Genomic DNA, 25,103 nt, shown 5'->3' with positions numbered 1-25,103 from the left:
TAGCTATCCTAGAAGTTGAGGTCGAACAAATAATGCTTTATTACTAGCGCGGTATTGTAAACACATCGTTTGTGGCCGGTGTTTGCTTGTTTGCAGACTTTTTTGTACAGTTTTGACAGTGCTACTGATAGTAGTGGTGGCGCTTGGCTTTCACATGCAAATTCAGAACACACAACATTCTATAATAGAACTGTGTTATTTGACGTGTCAAATTAAAAGGTTATTTAACGCGTAAAATAGTGTTATTGTCAAATAGTGTTATTTGACGTGTATCTTTTTTGACACGCAAAGACCCAAATGGCGTTCCATAGTATGTCGTGAAGCTAATAGCAGTGACGCTGTACTGTGTAACTCCGGTAGGGCAACATCTGAACAATAACACATTTGGTAACGTTAGTGTGTACCGGTGCTCAACCAGTCGCGAAAGCCAACATCACCCACAACAGAGAATGGTTGATTGTCAAGGGCAATGAATCCATTATCTTGGCGTTATTGGATTTCGCCTTTGAGTTGTCTCCCTGAAATATTCTTACTCTTTCATCTGACTGCTCGACTTGTTGACTGCTCGATCCACACCGCAGACATTGGAATGCTGTGTTAGACGTGTAGCGTAACATTTTACGTGGTGACATTACGTCGTTATATAGGTATGTCAGCTTTGACATCGGTTTTTCACATCGCTGTTAAACTCGATATCAGGCCAATACCGATGTTGGCATTTTTAGCTAATATCGGCTGATTCCGATATGTTCACCGATATATCGTGCATCCCAGTAAAGAATCAAGTAAATCGTCAGCAGGCAACTCTCATCCCCCACAAACCCTCACCCATTTCCACTGTGATTGTGAGTGTGTGTGTGTGTATATATATATATATATATACAGTTGAAGTCGGAATTGTACATACACTTAGGTTGGAGTCGTTCAAACTTGTTTTTCAACCACTCCACAAATTTCTTGTTAACAAAATATAGTTTTGGCAAGTCGGTTAGGACATCTACTTTGTGCATGACACAAGTATAGTTTCTTAAGAATAAATTTGTGGAGTGGTTGAAAAACGAGTTTTAATGACTCCAACCTAAGTGTATGTAAACTTCTGACTTCAACTGTATCTATATATATATATATATATATATATATATATATATATATATATATATATATATATATATATATATATATACACTGCTCAAAAAGTCAATCACACTTCTGTGAAATCAAACTGTCCACTTAGGAAGCAACACTGATTGACAATACATTTCACATGCTGTTGTGCAAATGGAATAGACAAAAGGTGGAAATTATAGGCAATTAGCAAGACACCCCCAATAAAGGAGTGGTTCTGCAGGTGGTGACCACAGACCACTTCTCAGTTCCTATGCTTCCTGGCTGATGTTTTGGTCACTTTTGAATGCTGGCGGTGCTTTCACTCTAGTGGTAGCATGAGACGGAGTCTACAACCCACACAAGTGGCTCAGGTAGTGCAGCTCATCCAGGATGGCACATCAATGCGAGCTGTGGCAAGAAGGTTTGCTGTGTCTGTCAGCGTAGTGTCCAGAGCATGGAGGCGCTACCAGGAGACAGGCCAGTACATCAGGAGATGTGGAGGAGGCCGTAGGAGGGCAACAACCCAGCAGCAGGACCGCTACCTCCGCCTTTGTGCAAGGAGGAGCACTGCCAGAGCCCTGCAAAATGACCTCCAGCAGGCCACAAATGTGGCCTGCTGAAGGTCAGAAAAGGAAGAAAAAAACCCACCCATGATTAAAAATGTATGCTTTCTTATTGTCTCCCGTGATGAGAGCTGAAATAGCCAACATCAGCAGGAATGATTATTCTCAATCTCTATGCTATCAAAAGTAGAATCTTCAACAATATGTATGCATACATATGTGAAAACTGATTGCAGTGACCAGCTGTAGCTCATTTCAGATGGCGTGATACAGTACATGACTGATACAGAGCGCTTTATAGAGCTCACAAAAACATCTATGTATATCAAGTGATTATTATGATGATTATGGACTCCCATTACAACATCATAATAGATATTTAAGGAGCTTTTCAAATTTATGTTTCCCCAGTATGGTGTATCTTCAGTCTGATAACAAAGGTTTCCACACGGGGAATAGAAGTCTAACACAGACTAGTTCGATTGTCTGTGGGAAAATTCAAAGTAATCTGACGGCTTTAACAATAATGCTGGCACTCTTAATGAGCTCCTTTAATCATAAAGTAACACTAGCCTTCTCTTACAGCCTAATTGATATTTAATTTGAACATTTCTATGTAGGATTTGAAAGGCTGTTCATGCCACAGTGCTCGGCAGAGTGGTTAGGAGTCAGGACTAGCCTGAGGTTCTTGTTGAATATATAGCTGAAACTCAATATGCATCCGTTGCGTTCTAATAGAGTGGGGATTGATGCTTTTAGCCTTCAGTAACACGTTTACTGGAACACACTCATTAAAAGCATAGATGTTCTCCACACAGTACACTGAGTGTACAAAACACTAGGAATACCTTCCTAATATTGATATGAACCCCCCCTTTTTCCTCAGAACAGCCTCAATTTGTCGAGGCATGAACTCTACAAGGTGTCGAAAGCGTTCAACAGGGACGCCTCCACAGTTGTGTCAAGTTGGCTGGATGTCCTTTGGGTGGTGGACCATTCTTGATACACTTTACACATGGGAAACTGTTGAATGTGAAAAACCCAGCAGCATTGCAGTTCTTGACTCACTCGAACCAGTGCGCCTGGCACATACTACCATACCCCAATATTTTGTCATGCCCATTCACTCTCCGAATGGCACACATACACAATCCATGTCTCAATTGTCTCATGGCTTAAACATCCTTCTTTAACCTGTCTCCTCCCCTTCATCTACACTGATTGACGTGAATGAATAAGGAATCATAGCTTTCACCTGGATTCACCTGGTCAGTGGAAAATGTAATGGAAAATGTTCCTAATGTTTTGTACACTAAGTGTATGTAGACACAGATACCCCAATGTCTCCTCTCATACACAGGATCCCAGTACAAACATAAAAGGATGCACACAAAGGTACTCATGTGATTCCTCCAATGGATTTACCTCTGTGAGGTCCCCATCTCCTGTCTGAATAAAACCTTAGTTAATTACACCCCAACCTGCCTCACTGGCTTTGTGGAATGCAGCAGAAGATGATGATCCATAGCCAGCCTTGCCTCATCACGGTTCAGTTAGCTGTGGTGGTGTATCCCGTCCCTCGTTAGGAGGGAGATGGAGGGGTTCTGAGGGTGCTGGATCCCCTCCACGAGTGATCGCTCGGCGAGCCAAACATGGCACAGGCCCCAGCTGCAAACAGACCATAATTCTCTCTTTACAGCCTGATGAATGCTAATGGTCGGACCAGAGCTTGTACACTGGCAGGGGTGGAGGTGGGGATGATGGGGGTATGTACGCAGCGAGGGAAATCTGTAAGACTGGTTAATAGATTTATCTTGCCAACAAGCCTCCTCTTCCCCCCCCCCCTGCATCTGTTCCGAGACCCTGACCACATGACCATTGTCACACTATTCTTTCTTCTTTCTCTCCCTTTCTTTCTGAGACACACAGGAGCTGCGTAATGACTCCTTTTGGAGTGAATGGGGACATCACAGGCTCTATCGGGATGGTTGAGCTCATCCACTGATGGCTATGGATGGCTAACGCCTGTACCTCTTTGTTGAGTCTCTGTGTACTGTAACGGAATCAAAATGGTTCTCGCTGAATCAACACACCGGAATGCCATTCTAAATTGATATCTGGAGGGTTATCGGTGGAGAAATGATATTTTCTAGAGAAACTGAAGAGATAGCAAAAATCTTTTCTCTGTCCATTCCATTCTTTCTCCCACAGTGCTATGCATCCATCACACAATTAGAAGCTCAGTGTTGGAGAACATCATATCAACATGGCCGCATTACGCAGCAGAGCAGGGGGAGGACAGCACTATAATAACATAGTACATAATAGGAGTGCCTTTTACATGATTAACTACGAGTGTATAGGGAATGGCAGCAGAACAACACTGTTCTACCAGGCATAGCAGAGGGGATCTGGGGAGCACAGTACTAGGTATAGCAGAGGGGATCTGGGGAGCACAGTACTAGGTATAGCAGAGGGGATCTGGGGAGCACAGTACTAGGTATAGCAGAGGGGATCTGGGGAGCACAGTACTAGGTATAGCAGAGGGGATCTGGGGAGCACAGTACTAGTCATAGCAGAGGGGATCTGGGGAGCACAGTACTAGGTATAGCAGAGGGGATCTGGGGAGCACAGTACTAGGCATAGCAGAGGGGATCTGGGGAGCACAGTACTAGGTATAGCAGAGGGGATCTGGGGAGCACAGTACTAGTCATAGCAGAGGGGATCTGGGGAGCACAGTACTAGGTATAGCAGAGGGGATCTGGGGAGCACAGTACTAGGTATAGCAGAGGGGATCTGGGGAGCACAGTACTAGGTATAGCAGAGGGGATCTGGGGAGCACAGTACTAGGTATAGCAGAGGGGATCTGGGGAGCACAGTACTAGGCATAGCAGAGGGGATCTGGGGAGCACAGTACTAGGTATAGCAGAGGGGATCTGGGGAGCACAGTACTAGGTATAGCAGAGGGGATCTGGGGAGCACAGTACTAGGTATAGCAGAGGGGATCTGGGGAGCACAGTACTAGGTATAGCAGAGGGGATCTGGGGAGCACAGTACTAGGCATAGCAGAGGGGATCTGGGGAGCACAGTACTAGGTATAGCAGAGGGGATCTGGGGAGCACAGTACTAGTCATAGCAGAGGGGATCTGGGGAGCACAGTACTAGGTATAGCAGAGGGGATCTGGGGAGCACAGTACTAGGCATAGCAGAGGGGATCTGGGGAGCACAGTACTAGGCATAGCAGAGGGGATCTGGGGAGCACAGTACTAGGTATAGCAGAGGGGATCTGGGGAGCACAGTACTAGGCATAGCAGAGGGGATCTGGGGAGCACAGTACTAGGTATAGCAGAGGGGATCTGGGGAGCACAGTACTAGGCATAGCAGAGGGGATCTGGGGAGCACAGTACTAGGCATAGCAGAGGGGATCTGGGGAGCACAGTACTAGGCATAGCAGAGGGGATCTGGGGAGCACAGTACTAGGTATAGCAGAGGGGATCTGGGGAGCACAGTACTAGGTATAGCAGAGGGGATCTGGGGAGCACAGTACTAGGCATAGCAGAGGGGATCTGGGGAGCACAGTACTAGGTATAGCAGAGGGGATCTGGGGAGCACAGTACTAGGTATAGCAGAGGGGATCTGGGGAGCACAGTACTAGGCATAGCAGAGGGGATCTGGGGAGCACAGTACTAGGTATAGCAGAGGGGATCTGGGGAGCACAGTACTAGGCATAGCAGAGGGGATCTGGGGAGCACAGTACTAGGTATAGCAGAGGGGATCTGGGGAGCACAGTACTAGGCATAGCAGAGGGGATCTGGGGAGCACAGTACTAGGCATAGCAGAGGGGATCTGGGGAGCACAGTACTAGGCATAGCAGAGGGGATCTGGGGAGCACAGTACTAGGTATAGCAGAGGGGATCTGGGGAGCACAGTACTAGGTATAGCAGAGGGGATCTGGGGAGCACAGTACTAGTCATAGCAGAGGGGATCTGGGGAGCACAGTACTAGTCATAGCAGAGGGGATCTGGGGAGCACAGTACTAGGTATAGCAGAGGGGATCTGGGGAGCACAGTACTAGGTATAGCAGAGGGGATCTGGGGAGCACAGTACTAGGTATAGCAGAGGGGATCTGGGGAGCACAGTACTAGGTATAGCAGAGGGGATCTGGGGAGCACAGTACTAGGTATAGCAGAGGGGATCTGGGGAGCACAGTACTAGGTATAGCAGAGGGGATCTGGGGAGCACAGTACTAGGCATAGCAGAGGGGATCTGGGGAGCACAGTACTAGGTATAGCAGAGGGGATCTGGGGAGCACAGTACTAGGTATAGCAGAGGGGATCTGGGGAGCACAGTACTAGTCATAGCAGAGGGGATCTGGGGAGCACAGTACTAGTCATAGCAGAGGGGATCTGGGGAGCACAGTACTAGGTATAGCAGAGGGGATCTGGGGAGCACAGTACTAGGCATAGCAGAGGGGATCTGGGGAGCACAGTACTAGGTATAGCAGAGGGGATCTGGGGAGCACAGTACTAGGTATAGCAGAGGGGATCTGGGGAGCACAGTACTAGGCATAGCAGAGGGGATCTGGGGAGCACAGTACTAGGTATAGCAGAGGGGATCTGGGGAGCACAGTACTAGGCATAGCAGAGGGGATCTGGGGAGCACAGTACTAGGTATAGCAGAGGGGATCTGGGGAGCACAGTACTAGGCATAGCAGAGGGGATCTGGGGAGCACAGTACTAGGCATAGCAGAGGGGATCTGGGGAGCACAGTACTAGGCATAGCAGAGGGGATCTGGGGAGCACAGTACTAGGTATAGCAGAGGGGATCTGGGGAGCACAGTACTAGGTATAGCAGAGGGGATCTGGGGAGCACAGTACTAGTCATAGCAGAGGGGATCTGGGGAGCACAGTACTAGTCATAGCAGAGGGGATCTGGGGAGCACAGTACTAGGTATAGCAGAGGGGATCTGGGGAGCACAGTACTAGGTATAGCAGAGGGGATCTGGGGAGCACAGTACTAGGTATAGCAGAGGGGATCTGGGGAGCACAGTACTAGTCATAGCAGAGGGGATCTGGGGAGCACAGTACTAGGTATAGCAGAGGGGATCTGGGGAGCACAGTACTAGGCATAGCAGAGGGGATCTGGGGAGCACAGTACTAGGCATAGCAGAGGGGATCTGGGGAGCACAGTACTAGGTATAGCAGAGGGGATCTGGGGAGCACAGTACTAGGCATAGCAGAGGGGATCTGGGGAGCACAGTACTAGGTATAGCAGAGGGGATCTGGGGAGCACAGTACTAGGCATAGCAGAGGGGATCTGGGGAGCACAGTACTAGGCATAGCAGAGGGGATCTGGGGAGCACAGTACTAGGCATAGCAGAGGGGATCTGGGGAGCACAGTACTAGGTATAGCAGAGGGGATCTGGGGAGCACAGTACTAGGTATAGCAGAGGGGATCTGGGGAGCACAGTACTAGGCATAGCAGAGGGGATCTGGGGAGCACAGTACTAGGTATAGCAGAGGGGATCTGGGGAGCACAGTACTAGGCATAGCAGAGGGGATCTGGGGAGCACAGTACTAGGTATAGCAGAGGGGATCTGGGGAGCACAGTACTAGGCATAGCAGAGGGGATCTGGGGAGCACAGTACTAGGCATAGCAGAGGGGATCTGGGGAGCACAGTACTAGGCATAGCAGAGGGGATCTGGGGAGCACAGTACTAGGTATAGCAGAGGGGATCTGGGGAGCACAGTACTAGGTATAGCAGAGGGGATCTGGGGAGCACAGTACTAGTCATAGCAGAGGGGATCTGGGGAGCACAGTACTAGTCATAGCAGAGGGGATCTGGGGAGCACAGTACTAGGTATAGCAGAGGGGATCTGGGGAGCACAGTACTAGGTATAGCAGAGGGGATCTGGGGAGCACAGTACTAGGTATAGCAGAGGGGATCTGGGGAGCACAGTACTAGGTATAGCAGAGGGGATCTGGGGAGCACAGTACTAGGTATAGCAGAGGGGATCTGGGGAGCACAGTACTAGGTATAGCAGAGGGGATCTGGGGAGCACAGTACTAGGCATAGCAGAGGGGATCTGGGGAGCACAGTACTAGGTATAGCAGAGGGGATCTGGGGAGCACAGTACTAGGTATAGCAGAGGGGATCTGGGGAGCACAGTACTAGTCATAGCAGAGGGGATCTGGGGAGCACAGTACTAGTCATAGCAGAGGGGATCTGGGGAGCACAGTACTAGGTATAGCAGAGGGGATCTGGGGAGCACAGTACTAGGCATAGCAGAGGGGATCTGGGGAGCACAGTACTAGGTATAGCAGAGGGGATCTGGGGAGCACAGTACTAGGTATAGCAGAGGGGATCTGGGGAGCACAGTACTAGGCATAGCAGAGGGGATCTGGGGAGCACAGTACTAGGTATAGCAGAGGGGATCTGGGGAGCACAGTACTAGGCATAGCAGAGGGGATCTGGGGAGCACAGTACTAGGTATAGCAGAGGGGATCTGGGGAGCACAGTACTAGGCATAGCAGAGGGGATCTGGGGAGCACAGTACTAGGCATAGCAGAGGGGATCTGGGGAGCACAGTACTAGGCATAGCAGAGGGGATCTGGGGAGCACAGTACTAGGTATAGCAGAGGGGATCTGGGGAGCACAGTACTAGGTATAGCAGAGGGGATCTGGGGAGCACAGTACTAGTCATAGCAGAGGGGATCTGGGGAGCACAGTACTAGTCATAGCAGAGGGGATCTGGGGAGCACAGTACTAGGTATAGCAGAGGGGATCTGGGGAGCACAGTACTAGGTATAGCAGAGGGGATCTGGGGAGCACAGTACTAGGTATAGCAGAGGGGATCTGGGGAGCACAGTACTAGGTATAGCAGAGGGGATCTGGGGAGCACAGTACTAGGTATAGCAGAGGGGATCTGGGGAGCACAGTACTAGGTATAGCAGAGGGGATCTGGGGAGCACAGTACTAGGTATAGCAGAGGGGATCTGGGGAGCACAGTACTAGGTATAGCAGAGGGGATCTGGGGAGCACAGTACTAGGTATAGCAGAGGGGATCTGGGGAGCACAGTACTAGGTATAGCAGAGGGGATCTGGGGAGCACAGTACTAGGTATAGCAGAGGGGATCTGGGGAGCACAGTACTAGGTATAGCAGAGGGGATCTGGGGAGCACAGTACTAGGTATAGCAGATGGGATCTGGGGAGCACAGTACTAGGCATAGCAGTGGGGATCTGGGGAGCACAGTACTAGGCATAGCAGAGGGGATCTGGGGAGCACAGTACTAGGCATAGCAGAGGGGATCTGGGGAGCACAGTACTAGGCATAGCAGAGGGGATCTGGGGAGCACAGTACTAGGCATAGCAGTGGGGATCTGGGGAGCACAGTACTAGGTATAGCAGAGGGGATCTGGGGAGCACAGTACTAGGTATAGCAGAGGGGATCTGGGGAGCACAGTACTAGGTATAGCAGAGGGGATCTGGGGAGCACAGTACTAGGTATAGCAGATGGGATCTGGGGAGCACAGTACTAGGCATAGCAGTGGGGATCTGGGGAGCACAGTACTAGGCATAGCAGAGGGGATCTGGGGAGCACAGTACTAGGCATAGCAGAGGGGATCTGGGGAGCACAGTACTAGGCATAGCAGAGGGGATCTGGGGAGCACAGTACTAGGTATAGCAGAGGGGATCTGGGGAGCACAGTACTAGTCATAGCAGAGGGGATCTGGGGAGCACAGTACTAGGTATAGCAGTGGGGATCTGGGGAGCACAGTACTAGGTATAGCAGAGGGGATCTGGGGAGCACAGTACTAGGTATAGCAGAGGGGATCTGGGGAGCACAGTACTAGGTATAGCAGAGGGGATCTGGGGAGCACAGTACTAGGTATAGCAGAGGGGATCTGGGGAGCACAGTACTAGGCATAGCAGAGGGGATCTGAGGAGCACAGTACTAGGCATAGCAGAGGGGATCTGGGGAGCACAGTACTAGGTATAGCAGAGGGGATCTGGGGACCACAGTACTAGTCATAGCAGAGGGGATCTGGGGAGCACAGTACTAGGTATAGCAGTGGGGATCTGGGGAGCACAGTACTAGGTATAGCAGAGGGGATCTGGGGAGCACAGTACTAGGTATAGCAGAGGGGATCTGGGGAGCACAGTACTAGGTATAGCAGAGGGGATCTGGGGAGCACAGTACTAGGTATAGCAGAGGGGATCTGGGGAGCACAGTACTAGGCATAGCAGAGGGGATCTGGGGAGCACAGTACTAGGTATAGCAGAGGGGATCTGGGGAGCACAGTACTAGGTATAGCAGAGGGGATCTGGGGAGCACAGTACTAGGTATAGCAGAGGGGATCTGGGGAGCACAGTACTAGGCATAGCAGAGGGGATCTGGGGAGCACAGTACTAGGTATAGCAGAGGGGATCTGGGGAGCACAGTACTAGGTATAGCAGAGGGGATCTGGGGAGCACAGTACTAGGCATAGCAGAGGGGATCTGGGGAGCACAGTACTAGGTATAGCAGAGGGGATCTGGGGAGCACAGTACTAGGCATAGCAGAGGGGATCTGGGGAGCACAGTACTAGGCATAGCAGAGGGGATCTGGGGAGCACAGTACTAGGCATAGCAGAGGGGATCTGGGGAGCACAGTACTAGGTATAGCAGAGGGGATCTGGGGAGCACAGTACTAGGCATAGCAGAGGGGATCTGGGGAGCACAGTACTAGGCATAGCAGAGGGGATCTGGGGAGCACAGTACTAGGTATAGCAGAGGGGATCTGGGGAGCACAGTACTAGGTATAGCAGAGGGGATCTGGGGAGCACAGTACTAGGTATAGCAGAGGGGATCTGGGGAGCACAGTCCTAGGCATAGCAGAGGGGATCTGGGGAGCACAGTACTAGGTATAGCAGAGGGGATCTGGGGAGCACAGTACTAGGTATAGCAGAGGGGATCTGGGGAGCACAGTACTAGGTATAGCAGAGGGGATCTGGGGAGCACAGTACTAGGCATAGCAGAGGGGATCTGGGGAGCACAGTACTAGGCATAGCAGAGGGGATCTGGGGAGCACAGTACTAGGTATAGCAGAGGGGATCTGGGGAGCACAGTACTAGGTATAGCAGAGGGGATCTGGGGAGCACAGTACTAGGTATAGCAGAGGGGATCTGGGGAGCACAGTACTAGGCATAGCAGAGGGGATCTGGGGAGCACAGTACTAGGTATAGCAGAGGGGATCTGGGGAGCACAGTACTAGGTATAGCAGAGGGGATCTGGGGAGCACAGTACTAGGCATAGCAGAGGGGATCTGGGGAGCACAGTACTAGGTATAGCAGAGGGGATCTGGGGAGCACAGTACTAGGTATAGCAGAGGGGATCTGGGGAGCACAGTACTAGGTAAAGCAGAGGGGATCTGGGGAGCACAGTACTAGGTATAGCAGAGGGGATCTGGGGAGCACAGTACTAGGTATAGCAGAGGGGATCTGGGGAGCACAGTACTAGGTATAGCAGAGGGGATCTGGGGAGCACAGTACTAGGTATAGCAGAGGGGATCTGGGGAGCACAGTACTAGATATAGCAGAGGGGATCTGGGGAGCACAGTACTAGGTATAGCAGAGGGGATCTGGGGAGCACAGTACTAGGTATAGCAGAGGGGATCTGGGGAGCACAGTACTAGGCATAGCAGTGGGGATCTGGGGAGCACAGTACTAGGTATAGCAGAGGGGATCTGGGGAGCACAGTACTAGGTATAGCAGAGGGGATCTGGGGAGCACAGTACTAGGCATAGCAGTGGGGATCTGGGGAGCACAGTACTAGGTATAGCAGAGGGGATCTGGGGAGCACAGTACTAGGTATAGCAGAGGGGATCTGGGGAGCACAGTACTAGGCATAGCAGTGGGGATCTGGGGAGCATAGTACTATGTATAGCAGATGGGATCTGGGGAGCACAGTACTAGGCATAGCAAAGGGGATCTGGGGAGCACAGTACTAGGTATAGCAGAGGGGATCTGGGGAGCACAGTACTAGGCATAGCAAAGGGGATCTGGGGAGCACAGTACTAGGTATAGCAGAGGGGATCTGGGGAGCACAGTACTAGGTATAGCAGATGGGATCTGGGGAGCACAGTACTAGGTATAGCAGAGGGGATCTGGGGAGCACAGTACTAGGTATAGCAGATGGGATCTGGGGAGTACAGTACTAGGTATAGCAGAGGGGATCTGGGGAGCACAGTACTAGGTATAGCAGAGGGGATCTGGGGAGCACAGTACTAGGCATAGCAGAGGGGATTTTCTCTGATCAAAGGGATAGGACTTTGATGAATGCTGTTCATTAGGCACACTATGGTGGGTTTAGTAGAAAGAACTTAGGGCTGGGGAGACCGTGAGGAAGAGAGAGCGAGAGCGATGGCAAGTAAGAGATGGAGAGAGAAAGGAGAGGGAACAATAGAAGGAGGTGGGAAGAAAGGGGGAGTGAGGGGAAAGGAGAGACAGGGCAATGGAAGGAGACAAAGAGAGAGTGAATAACACATTTTTCCAAACACACAGTTAATAATAGCATATGAGGATGGAACGGTCAGATACAATACTGTACATTGCATCAGCTTTGACCATAACTGATGACATAAGCAGGAAATATGAGGTCCTTATGATCACCTTTTATGATCTCTGATAGGTGCAACCACGGGTGCAACTTTCACTGGGGACGGAGGGACATGTCCCCCCCACATTCTGAAATTGCATATTTGTTCCCCCCCAGTTTGATCATTGGAATGTGATACGATACGAGTCAACGGTGTGGTTTAGGAGCATTCGGACGCCTCCGAGCAGTCCGGTAGGCTGTTTGGAGTGTTTATCAGACTGGATTAAAAAAAAATATATAATACTTGTGCCCCCCCACTTCTAAAAAGACCAGTACCTTTCACTTCCTACAGCCACCACTGGGGAGAGACAACTCGCTGGTATTAAAACCCTCATGCCTCTATCTCAGACAGGGTCCTTCTCTTCTGTAGTTATATGGCCTGTAGCCGTTTTGAGTGTTAATCTGGGTAGTTAAACGGGTAGTTTGTCAATGCGAGAAAGTGGAGCGTCTTAATCTTGCGGCATGAATTATGTGTGGTCATTAAACACAATCCCTCGGTGGGCATACACAGCAGTCCTGCCTGGCCTGGCAGCCTGATGGATGGACAGACACAGAGTGGAAAATGACAGATTACCCTCCCCTCATTAATATCACAGCCCGGATTAGAGTCCACTACCAATGCCTTTCCTTTATGTGAGAGCCTCTGCACATTCCCCCCTCAAGAGTCTACACACATATACTATGTATACAACATATTGTACACATATGGCATGGGAAACTGTCCAAAAGCAGATTTTCTGTGGCTGTAAGGAATGCCAAACAACAATCTATCTCCTGTGTCTGCAGCAGAAGTGTGCAAATTGATTTGGTATGCCAGCCGCCTACACCTTTGCTGAGGAATAAGGTGTGTGTTGGGAGAACCAGATGTCAGAGGCAGTTCTCTGAAATACCTATGATTCAATTCCAGAGATATGAAAACCATTTGAAGGAACCAGGTCTGGGTTATAAAGAGGAAAGATGTGTTTTTTCTTCATTCATACACAGGCCTCGCACATACTGTCAATTCCTTTGAGGGCTTCAATGTGATAATGAAGAACTTTCTGTTACAGAACATATCACCACTCTGTTGATTGGCTACAAAGGAACTCTGTGTTCAATAAGCAGACAACCTTCTGCATGCATACACTGATATGATTCTGAGGGGAAATTATTTGTGAAAGACATAATAGCGGCACGTATGAGATGTGCACATACAGATGTAGGATCTTAATTTGAACCAGTTTGCTACAGCAGGAAAACAATCTTTCAGCAACAGGAAATGTGAATTATGATGTGGATTTTAATTTAAATTTTTTGTTGGGGCTGATACATTTTTTGTTCGGCAAATACAATCTGAAATTTTTAAGTGGAAATTATAAACTGTGCAGGAAAATTCTCAGCAACTAAAGAGTAATCAAATTAAGATCCTACATCTGTAGACGCTAAACTAACCGTTGTGCTTTGCTGGGGGAAAAATTACGTCCATTATGGTATTGACCCGCACAGTTTAAACACACTCAAGACAGTCAAAGAATCAAGTAAAAACAGCCCAAACTTGATTTTGTCTTGTCAGACATTTCAGAAAGAAGAAATACAAGACCAGTTGATTCCAAAAACTCTATATTTAAGATTTATTTGCTAAACATATTACCTTTCTCAAAAACAAGCATTTTCTGTTTGGAGTTCATTATGAGTGTCTGTGTCAGAGATCTGCTGCTTCGCACTAAGAGAAGCTTGAGGAAGCTCCTTTTCACCCAAACATCATTATAAAAGTGCATCCACAACCAGTCAAAACAAAATACATCAAAGACACTTGTTTATTTTGGACCCGTGCAAAGATCTATACACATGAAAGCCTCCGGGTCAAAATGACCCACAACATCATGTTTGTATACAAAATCTACACAGACATTCCAGAACACATCAGTGTGTCCACATTATGAAGTTAGGTTCATGACTCTAAATGAGGAAAAGTAATTTAATTTAATGGAGAAAAAAAGAGGTTCACTAGTATTTTAGACAACTCAAAAGTGGAAATGGGTCAAATTGACCCGCAACATAATATGAGATCTAAACCAAGGCTGGGGCTTACTTTTGAGTCAGCAGAGATGCTGAGAAGACTATCTTTTCAGTGAGGAATGTAGACTAGTTTGTATTTCACTGGGTTTTGTTGATAAACATCAGAGGAACGCTATGAAAGCAGAGTGACAGGCAATTAGCGTTCCCAGGACTGCTGATAAATGATATATCAATTAGGTGATAACGAGTCACTAGCCACTTTCAGATGTGCTTGAAGCTTCAGAGGCATTGACATGAAGCAAATGTCACAGAGAAGGCTTATGTGTAATGTCCGGAAGACTGGTTCTAAAAAAAATCTTAGAAAATCTTAGCACCAAAGCAATGCAAAGTATGGGGGACTGGGGGTGATTGACTCAAGGGTTGGTTGTCACAGTGCTTATTACTCCCAATCTTGAGGGTGCTGTGTAATAATTTTAAGATTAAAATGTTCACCTGGTCAATTCATGTCAGCATGACAAAACATTGAGGTGAGGTGAATTTGTGTGTCTTTCATAGGTGAAAAAGATGTCTTGGTATTTTCTTTATAAATGTTTGAATTATGGGAGTATACATGACAAAATCTGTTTGTTGAAAAGAGGAAAGAGAGAGCTACATTCCAAACCTACTTCTGAGTTGCTAGGTCAAGCCACGAGGTAATTAGCATCTTAATTTAGCGCTAGGGGTCAGATTTTTTTTTTTTTTCAAATAACGTACCCAATTTAAACGGAAAATTTCTCTGGCCCAGATCGTAGAATATGCATATAATTTACTTATTAGGATAGACACTCCAAAGTTTCCAAAACTGTCAAAATATTGTCTGTGAGAAAAATTATATTTATTCTGCAAGCGAAATCCTGAGAAAAATTAATCCGGAAGTGATATTAAATTGTTTTGTTTTGTTTCCTTTCCCCTCTAACCTCCATTTAAAGGGGTATCAACCAGATTCTTTTTCCAATGGCTTCCTCAGGCTGTGACCAGGCTTTAGACATAGTTTCAGGCTTTTATTTTGAAAAATGAACGAGATTTTTCAGAAGTAGTCAGGTGTACTCTAAATATTTCCTGCGCACCAGAGGGGAGCTCTCCATTTTCCTTTTGTCTCTTAATGAATAGGTTATGCTCCGATTGAAATATTATCGATTATGTTTGGTAAAGACAACCTGAGGTTTGATTCTAAAAAACATTTGGAATGTTTCTACGACCATTTCGGATACTTTTGGGGATTTGTCGAACGGAACACGGCTTTTGTTTTCCTCAAAATATTGCGCAAACCAAATGGCGGTGTTTTTTGTGATAAAAGTAATATTTATCGAAAAAAAATAACATTTGTTGTGTAACTGGGAGTCTCGTGAGTGGAAACACCCAAAGATTATCAAAGGTAAGCGATTAATTTGATTGCTTTTCTTACTTTCGTGACCAAGCTAGCCAAGCTAATATAAGACTAAACTGTTATAGCATTGAAAGCTACACTCACAAAAGCTTGGATTTCTTTCGCTGTAAAATATATTTTCAAAATCTGACACCATAGGTGGATTAACAACAAGCTAAGCTGTGTTTTGGTATATTTCCCTTGTGATTGCATGATTATAAATATTTCTAGGAATATTTTTGAATTTGGCGCCCTGCAATTCAGCGGTTGTTTAGGAAAGTGAACCCGTATTCGGTATCCGTAGATCAGATAAGTTAATTAGCATTGGGGGGATGGTTGTCACATGAAATGTAGAGTTGGTTGTCACTATCAACTCCATTATTGTTCAGGGACATTGCCACTGCCAGTATACTGTAAATCCCCAGCTCTTTTGGGCTGTTGCTGTTGCTCTCTTCCCAGTAAATATGAACACCTTTGGCCGACATATCAAAATGTGAAGGGAATATGGAGGGTGTTTGGGAAGACGTCGCCGAGACATCAGAATAGAATGTTGATGCCTGACCGATGTATAAACTCTAGAATTTAGAATGGAGGTATTCTAAGACGTCTTGCCAATTAGCAAATGATGTCTAAATGGCATCGTCCCGATGCATCATCTGTCCATCCGTTGGGCAGAAGTATCTGTGCTCTCTCTCACAGACATATTTTTTCTGTCACATACCCACACATAAACACATGCATGTGCAAACACGTATACACATACACATTTACTCAAAATGTAATATGTTGTTCTCGAGGCATAAACCCTGCGATGGGGCTGGTTGTCACAAGTGGACAGAGTGTGTTGGATGGCTTATAACTCCTTGTTGGAATAAGATATGAGGATAAAAAGGGTCCCTATTTCAACCAAAGACCTTGGTATTTCTATTAATGTCAAAAAGAGTCTTGTAAGATGTACTGGTCCTGGGAAATACACATGTGAGTAAAAAGTGTGACAACCAAACCGTCTCCCCTAGAGTTGAAGTCCCTGGTAGTCCTATTGGGCATTCTGTGGTGATACTCAAAACACATATAATGTGACATTGAAATATAAAGACCTTATTCCAGTTGGCTGCGTAGTTCGATAAACATGGCTTCCAAGGCTACAACAACCCTACATGTTAATATGCAAGGCTTAAAACCATGCTTTCTAAAGAATGCTGCTGTGTGTTGAGACAGACTTTCAACAGTCTCATCCCCACACACATGAAATACACAAAACGTGCCTACCCTGCTCTAACTGGAGGTAGATGGCCTGGGAGAGAACTGAGACAGTACAGGGGGTAAAAAAGAGAGACATAGAGAGCTGAAGTCAAAAGCTCCCTGTTTGGCTGCCTGGGAGGAGGCCAGTCTTCAAGGTGCTTTGATTTACACCATAAAGGCTTCCCTGTTCCTTTGACTGAGATTACTCCTTTTATGACAAAAGGGCCTCTGCCAGTATGGAAGGATAGCTCCGTGTACTTCTCCATGCTCACAATTAAGGTAGTCTTTTCGCCCTTTATTCTTAAAGGGCATCTCTCGAGTGATAAACTCAAAATGCAGAGTGGTTTTGAAATCTGCTCAAGTGGTTTGAAAGAGATGGAGAATAGAATAATAAAATGGAGAGGGGAAGACAGTGAGAGGAAAACAGTGTCTCTTTTGAAACATCCTCACCCAGTTTAGATCCTCTCTGATAATCACAATTCCACTTCTACTGGCAGATAGAAGGAAAAGCTGGATGGTGATAGACTAATCATTCTTTGACTGGTGCTTCTAAAAAACAGACCATCACATATTCATACAAAAGAAGATACCAAAAGGGTTCTTCAGCTGTCCCCATAGACCCAGTCAGTATTAGATAGAATGTCCGCCTGTGGGGAAAACAACCTGTGGTTACCCCATTGGCTCCCCATTCTCTCACAGCAAAAACTTGACCTTTTTAAACACAATTTTCTTGTAATCTGCTTGTTTTAGTGAATTAACTACATTTTAGAAAAGTACAACATGTATTATTTTTTCTCATGATATCCAGTTGGTAGTTACAGTCTTATCCCATCGCTGCAACTTGCCTATGGACTCAGGAGAGGCAAAGGTCGATAGCCATGTGTTCTCCGAAACACGACCCTGACACTCGCTTAACCCGGAAGCCAGCCGCACCAATGTATCGGAAGAAAAACATAAAGCTGGCAACCGAGGTCAGCTTGCATGCACCCAGCCCGCCACAAGGAGGCACTAGAGTGCAATGGGACAAGGAAATCCATGCCGGCCAACCCCTCCCCTAATCCGGACGACGCTGGGCCAATTGTGCACCGCCTCATGGGTCTCCCGGTGATGACCAGCAGTGACACAGCCTGGGATCGAACCCAGGTCTGTAGGGATGCCTCAGACCACTGCGCCACTCGGGAGGCCAAATATGACATGTCAAAGATTAATTTTAAACATTGCCTTCTCCCTAGCGTTCTCACTACGTAGAAAATTGTTATATTGTAAGGCTTCCCTCATGCCCCTTTTCATGACGATGCTAGCAGCCACTTGAGTGAGTGCTAGTTGCAGTAGCTACTGACTGGAACATTAAGCTTGCCAACACCAACAACACAAACAAAGAGACTATACAGCTACAGGTCGTGAGTGGAGTTACAAACAGACAAGTTAAATGTCTTACCTGTGATGAAATGTTTTCCACACACAGCTACGTGTAGCCTACTTGGACACCAGGTCCCCACATTTTCCACTCTCCCACACTGAATAGTCACAGGGCTCTTTTCACAGGCTCCATTTCCCTATGTGGGAGCATTGCGACTGTAGGTCAGGATTTCAGCATGTTTTGTTATTTCTGTATAACAAAAAATCTATGACGAAGTTGCCTCTTTTACAATGGGGGTCAATAGGAAAGAATGTTGGTTTTCCCCAATTTGTGGGCGTGGTCAAGGGGAATTATGTGAATATCGACTGTGACTATAGGAAAACCATTTTGGGGTCCAGATAGAACTATTTTGGGTTCCATGTAGAACCCTTTGTGGAAAGATTTCTACATGTAACTTAAAAGGGTTCTACCTGTAATCAAAAGGGTTCTACCTGGAACACAAACATTGTTTTCAATGGGTTCTCCTATGGGGACAGCCGAAGAACTCTTTTAGGAGTGTAGAGTGGATTAAGGTCTTTAGAATGTCATATATTCAACATACCATACTATTCAACAGCACTCTCCAGTTTCCTACAATTATGATTTACATTGTTTTGGTCAAACAATAAAATGACTAACATAACCTTCCGATCTCATCACACCTTCTTACTCCCTTTACTTTCTCCTTTTACTTTTCATGAAAAACAAATATTGATATCATGCAGTAATGCCTACTAAGTGCCCGGCTCATGCCCTTGACCATGTTGAAGTACCATTGAATGCTCTCTCAGACTAGCACTGAAAACCCTCTTTGAATCCCTCTACAAAGACAGGCTATCTTGATCCAATAGCATCAGCTGGCTCTGCTACTGTAGAAAGCCCTTCCTTCCTGTTGGACAACTTAGGAAACTGCTGTCTTGTGTCTTAGCCACGGTACAGACAGGGAGCACACAGTGAGCACACAGTGAGCACACAGTGAACATGCACCAGTTTAATTAAGGGAAAAACGTGTGAAGACTGGCGTCCTGGCAGGGTGGGGTGGGGGGTGTTTGTGAGGACCCTGTCAGGCTGGAGGTGGCTCGCTGTGTTAGGTCTACACCTGTCCTGCTGCTCCTGGCTGATATCTACCAGACAGAACCCAGGGAAGTGGGTCTGCAGCACCGACATCACCAGTACCTCAGACACACACTGAGACGCACACTGTGGGCCCTGTGTGAGGCTGGGGTCACCCCTGTCAGACTACAGAGGCCTGAGTGAGACTGGGGTCACCCCTGTCAGACAACAGAGGCATGAGAGAGGCTGGGGTCACCCCTGTCAGACCACAGAGGCCTGAGTGAGACTGGGGTCACCCCTGTCAGACCACAGAGGCCTGAGTGAGGCTGGGGTCACCCCTGTCAGACTACAGAGGCCTGAGAGAGGCTGGGGTCACCCCTGTCAGACCACAGAGGCCTGAGTGAGGCTGGGGTCACCCCTGTCAGACCACAGAGGCCCGAGTGAGGCTGGGGTCACCCCTGTCAGACCACAGAGGCCTGAGTGAGACTGGGGTCACCCCTGTCAGACCACAGAGGCCTGAGTGACAGTGCCAAACCCATTGGAGACATACTGTGTTGAATCTGAAACTGAATCTGAAACACACACTGATCTTCACAGAGACTAAGTTGACAGATAAAACCTGTCATTCAGTCTTTCTTGTTTATCCTGTCCAGAACTATAGCTAGGACTTTCAGACATACCTTCGCATTAAGATTATAGAGTGTCACATCTTGAGATATGTATCCAGGATTAAGTATTGCAGTGTGACAACGACACGAGACAGTAGCAATCTACTGTAACCGATACAGATCAGAAGACATTCCCTTTCAGTTCTCTCTAAATCTCTGGTGTATTAAAGCTCTGTGAGCTGAGCCCATATTGAGGAGTAATCCACGGGCTGAGCAGTCATATTGAACGCTGCTCGATTACCCAGCCAAGCCTATCTGAGGAGGTTTGAGGCTTTTAGCTCCTCTCTCTATGGTCTGCCTACAGGGCCAGATAGGGGAGGAGGAGACTCAGGCATTCATGACGGCCAGTAGCAGACAGAAAAATATCGATATCATCCATACTAGGCACAATATCACAATCCACAGGGTGAGGATGAAGCTGTGGGGAACTCTGATTAGCTGCCAGTTGTTGTTCACTCAGCAGCAAAAAAGACAACAGGGGTCACACAGTACTGTTTACGCAATAATGTATACTACACACACATGCATGGATGCATGTACACACACACACACACAGACAGACAGACACGCACACATGTCTGTGTATATGGCAGACTGATTGGCTTGTTCTGCATGTGTCATTCATAATTCTGGCTGTCAGAGAAAGAGATTCTACTGGGGAAATTCCCTACAGTAGGATGGCAGCAGGCTAAATCGTGGTGAGGCGCATTACCTCAGAAAGGTAACTGGCCGGCTCTCAAACAGGGACTATTAGCACTGGAGTGTGGCCAATGATACGGAGGCCCCCAGGGGACCCAGGGAGAGAGGGTTTGGAATGATGACAGCCACCACTCTCCATCTACGTGTGCTTTTGCTCAACTGAGCCGGGAAATGTAAGACACTGAATACACAGACACATTTGCATGTCCATCTGTATATTCCTAATTTGAACATTAGGTTTCATGGGTAATATCTGAAGCCAATCTGGGATTTCTCTGTCATTCTCTTTGAGAACTGGAGTAGTTACATTAGCACACACAGGAGTAGTTACATTAGCACACACAGGAGTAGTTACATTAGCACACACAGGAGTAGTTACATTAGCTCACACAGGAGTAGTTACATGAGCACACACAGGAGTAGTTACATGAGCACATACAGGAGTAATTAACACACACAGGAGTAGTTACATTAGCACACACAGGAGTAGTTACATGAGCACACACAGGAGTAGTTACATGAGCACACACAGGAGTAGTTACATTAGCTCACACAGGAGTAGTTACATGAGCACACACAGGAGTAGTTACATTAGCACACACAGGAGTAGTTACATTAGCACACACAGGAGTAGTTACATTAGCACACACAGGAGTAGTTACATGAGCACACACAGGAGTAGTTACATGAGCACACACAGGAGTAGTTACATGAGCACACACAGGAGTAGTTACATTAGCTCACACAGGAGTAGTTACATGAGCACACACAGGAGTAGTTACATTAGCACACACAGGAGTAGTTACATTAGCACACACAGGAGTAGTTACATTAGCACACACAGGAGTAGTTACATGAGCACACACAGGAGTAGTTACATGAGCACGCACAGGAGTAGTTACATTAGCACACACAGGAGTAATTAGCACACACAGGAGTAGTTACATTAGCACACACAGGAGTAGTTACATGAGCACAAGCAAATTCCAACCTGAACTGAATACAGATTAAGATACAATATTATCTTAACATTATCTATCTTGTAACAGGTGTGGTCATACGTACATATTTCATATTACCATCAATATAATAGCTGAATGCCATGTAAATGTGGTTAATCAGCCAAAGCTGTTCTACCCATTCAAATTCAATGACAATGATTACCCTTAAAAAAGATTAAGGACAATCCCAAGAGATGAAAAAAATCCTGTACAAACAATTAAACTAACGAAACCTGTGGAGGTTATACTGTATGTACCATGTTAGGAAAATAATGTCCCACGACTTCAGGAACTTTGGGTGAAAAACCTGTGGTGGGATGTGATTTTTGTGCTCGTCCCCTGCTGCAGTGCTACAGATGCCAGCTAACATGGTGCACGGTGCACCTTGTCAAGCTCTAAGTACAACACCTGCACCACATTCACACCGCTTTATCTCCATCAGCCAGTCCTGTGCTTCAACAAGCAACCTGTAATCCTCTTAACTTAACATACAACACCACGCAGACACAACAGAACACACATTAACACTAACCATAGTTAGTGGGTAAATAACCTCATACATTTTCATATGATAGGATTGATTGATTGTGTAAACACTAGCACTGTCTTCCCCAAGATGGATGAAAGGGAAAGTAAATCCTGGGCTTCAGGGATGCAGAGCTGTACCTTTAGAAGGCTGTGTCGCACGCACATGTTTGATGTGGATTTGGGAACTCAATGTCATGGTGTGGGTCAGTGTTCCTATCCATTCCTCACACACGTTCAGGAGACACAGGAGTGTGTGTGTCACTGGTGACCTTGACTGTCTCGTGGCTGTCTGCTGCTGTCACCAGACTGACACTGGCTTTGATTAGGCGTAATTAATGCTCTCACATCTGGTGGGGGTCCCCTCTCCCTCTATCAGCCTTCTCCAATTCTACCTCTAATTGTCTTCTACCTCAAAGCTTCTTCTCTCTTTCTCCTTCTCGCCCTTTCATATCGCAGTTTTTCTGTTTCTCTTTTCTTAACCAAGTGGTGTATTATTGATTATCTGACATGTTTCCCACTTTGGTGCATTGAAAATACTCTCCATCCCTTCCCTAGTCTAACTTCCTCCAGCCGTTCATCTGTCAGGGTTGATACGGGCGGGTCTCCCACTGTCACCTTCAGTTTTCCCTCCTTTAGATCTGGTTTCCATGCTAACCTGTGTTGTTTTCTTGGAACCTGAGCAAAGGAAGTCCCCCATTATGATGCCTAACCAGCACCGGCTGTCTCAGGAATCACACATCACATACTCTAGAAACAACACAGGAAGAGAAGAAAATAAACAGTTGGCGAGAAACGGGCTCTTCAATCACCAACGGCAGATGTGAGCATCGGAGACAGACAAAGAGAGACACATAGGGAGGGAGATGGAGGTGTAAGAATTTTAGCATGATTAGATTTCAAGAACATCTCAGAGTTGGGGACTAGAGGCAAAAAAGTATTACATAGAGTAACGCTTAGAGATGTGCATAGACTTCAGGAAGCGTACAACACCTACCTCCGCAACATCTATCAGAGGTCAGAACATAGAGATTGTAGAGGAATACAAATACCTGGGTGTCCTCTTGGACAATAAGCTTCAGTGGAGTAAATGTACAGACCTGATCCACAAAAAGAGTCAACAGAGACTGTACTTTCTCAAAAAGCTGGGATCTTTTAATGTAGACTGTACTATACTGACTCTGTTTTACAAATCTTTTATTGAGAGTATTTTTACTTTTTGTATTGTTTGTTGGTTTGGCAATGCCTCTGTCAACCAGAGAGATATGCTGAGAAGGATTATCACCACAGCAAGCAAGGTACTTGAAGTCAAACAGACAGGCCTGGATGAGATCTTTAAGGTCAGGGCCCTCCACGAAGCTCACAAAATCATTTTAGACCCAAGCCACCACCTGTACCCGGACTTTGAACTACTCCCCTCTGGGCGCAGGTATTGGGCACCCCTCAGCAGGAAAAACACAACTAGACAACTATTTGTGCCAGGTGTGATATCCCTCCTAAATAGCTTAGTCTAATGTTCCCATTGACCCAGTAAGGCCAGCAGGCTAGTCTCTTTTTATTAGTATGTAACTGTTATGAAAGTTGTATTGTCAATTTTTTTTGTATTTAAACCCCACTTTAAACGTGTACATGACACTGCAAAAATAAATCCCCATGGGGACAATAAAGTCAGTAAAGTAAATCAACATGCCTGCCTGATACCACTGGACCCAGAACTACTGGCCTGGTCCCAGCCAGCCAGGGGCTCTGCTGTCATTGCCCTGGGTCCACCCCCCCCCCCCCCACCTCCTCCCCAACCCTCCCCTGGTTCCCCTGGCCAAGGACAGAGAGCAGCTGCCTGTTAGGGAGAGGGCCATGTCCAGCCATGATCAGTCCCAGCATGGGGCAGTGCAGCAGGGCAGGGCAGGGGATCCCTCAGGCTATTCTCTGCACACCGCTCTCTGGACCCACATTACCCACATCTCCTCCCCCATCTCTGCCCAGCCTAAACCACCCAGACAACACCACACCAAGGGATGTCATCTCTATCTGTTTCTGAACTGATGTCAGATTTATATTTATGAGCATATTTTAATTTATCTGGAAATATATCCTATTGGATGCATGCTGTCAAATATGTGTCTGTGAATGTATGTGTTGGGTATGTATACATGTTGGTGCCTGTCCTTTTAAAATGCCTTTAAATGCCTTTAATCATCCCTTTTTTCAGTAGTGACAATCTGCAATCCTACCAGCTGCCTTGAAAAATATATATCTTTTCTATATCTGATACAGACTGATTCCATATTTTGGTGCAGATGATAATATGGGACAGTGTGTGAATTTGAAGAAAGGGATATGCTGGTTTGTGTTTTGTGGTGTGTCTGAAACATAATCTAGGGGGATGGGCTTGTGTGTGTTTATGTTTGTATGTGAAATTGAGGTGGCAGGGGGCCTGAGGGAAGGGTGTGTGTGTGTGTGTGTGTGTATGTGTGTGTGTGCGTGTGTGTGTGTGTGTGTGTGTGTGTGTGTGTGTGTGTGTGTGTGTGTGTGTGTGTGTGTGTGTGTGTGTGTGTGTGTGTGTGTGTGTGTGTGTGTGTGTGTGTGTGTGTGTGTGTGTGTGTGTGTGTGTGTGTCATATCTGGGGACTAGGGTATGAACATAGAAACATCCTCTCCTTTCCTGCTGCAATTATGCTCAGCAAGCAAGTGGTCTCATTAAAATATTTGGACCCCAAAACGCCTTCAGCTCAGCGCCATTGGACCAAACAGCAAATTTGGTTTCCACCCAGGTGATAACCAGGGATGGCTCCATCACCTCCACTTTT

The sequence above is a fragment of the Salvelinus fontinalis genome, chromosome 16 (assembly GCF_029448725.1).
Source record: "Salvelinus fontinalis isolate EN_2023a chromosome 16, ASM2944872v1, whole genome shotgun sequence".
NCBI classification, from domain to species: Eukaryota; Metazoa; Chordata; class Actinopteri; order Salmoniformes; family Salmonidae; genus Salvelinus; species Salvelinus fontinalis.
Note: the sequence above shows the minus strand (reverse complement) of the source record.